Below are 1,271 nucleotides of genomic sequence, written 5' to 3'. Positions count from 1 at the left end.
ATAAACATCACGTCACATGCCTCAAGAGAATGGCTCATGTGTCCTTGATATATTTCCAAGCAATTCTTATTTAGCAGTAAAGTGGTTATCAGCCAATGCTTCAGCAATATCTTAAGCCCCAAGGAAGGCAGATGCTGCTGAAATGTTGGCTGATAGACACTTTACACCCAAATAAAAATAGCTTGAAAATGTATCAAGGACATGTGAGCAGTTCTGGGGATGTAACCAACATGATGTTTGCATTGATTCAGAGAAATGAAGTGTGTCAGTTGGCAGGGCTGCAATAATCCCTCGTGAACACTTTGTAAACACGTGGGGACAAATTCTTTGCAAGGGGAGTGGAAGGATTCGGTGTCATTTTGGTCCAAACAGGTTATCCTTCCTTGCACCAAACAGATGAAGGACCTGGAAGGGGCAGAAAGAAAAGATGAAGCTCCCTAAATATGATGGTTATTGTTACGTGTCTGTTGCTACTTGTCAAGAAGTCCCAGCAGGAGATTGGGCCTTCCTGGGGTAATAACACAAGTGAAGAGGCCAGATGGTGGAAGAGACAAAACAAGATATATTCATCAATTCCAGCTGCATAAAGGTACTTCTTGCCTCATAATGAGATAAGAGAAACCCCAAGATGTGTCTGACACCAACAGCATCCAGAATGAGAAGCTGTGGCTGCCCCATCCCTGGCAGTGTTGAAGGGCAGGTTGGATGGGGCTTGGAGCAGCCTGGAATGGTGGGAGGTGTCCCTGCCCATGGCAGGGAGGTTGGAACTGGATGATCTTGAAGGTCCTTCCACCGTTCTGTGATTCCCTGATGATCACACACACCAGACATCTCCCCACCCGACACCTCGGTGACTCTGGCAGCCCAGGGGGGCAACTCTTCATGGCAGAGCAGCCACATCCAGACGCAGTTTAATATTGCAGGCTGAAAAGAAAACGCACGGCGCGTGATTAAACACTATCAACCTCTTGGAAAGAAAAACTCGCCTGCCACGTTCACGGTCATTTTTACGCCCGTGACGGTGCGGGAAGGTGGGATGAGGCACCAGCTCGGGCCCAGGGCCCACCCCACGCGTGGGCTGAGGGAAAAGGGGCGCGCATGGAGCCCCAGCGGGACAAGCGGAGCCGAGGGGGATGCGGGAAGTACCCCCGAGGAGCCCTGAGGGGCGACCCTTCCCGCCCGCCGCCCCAGAAGCTGAAGAGAACTACACTACCCAGCAGGCACCGCGCCAGAGCCCGCCTCCCGCCCGCGGGCTCCTGCCGCGGCGCCTC

This window comes from Chaetura pelagica, unplaced genomic scaffold, assembly GCF_000747805.2.
Source record: "Chaetura pelagica isolate M959 unplaced genomic scaffold, ChaPel_1.0 scaffold224, whole genome shotgun sequence".
Taxonomy (NCBI): domain Eukaryota; kingdom Metazoa; phylum Chordata; class Aves; order Apodiformes; family Apodidae; genus Chaetura; species Chaetura pelagica.
This window is presented reverse-complemented; position numbering follows the sequence as displayed.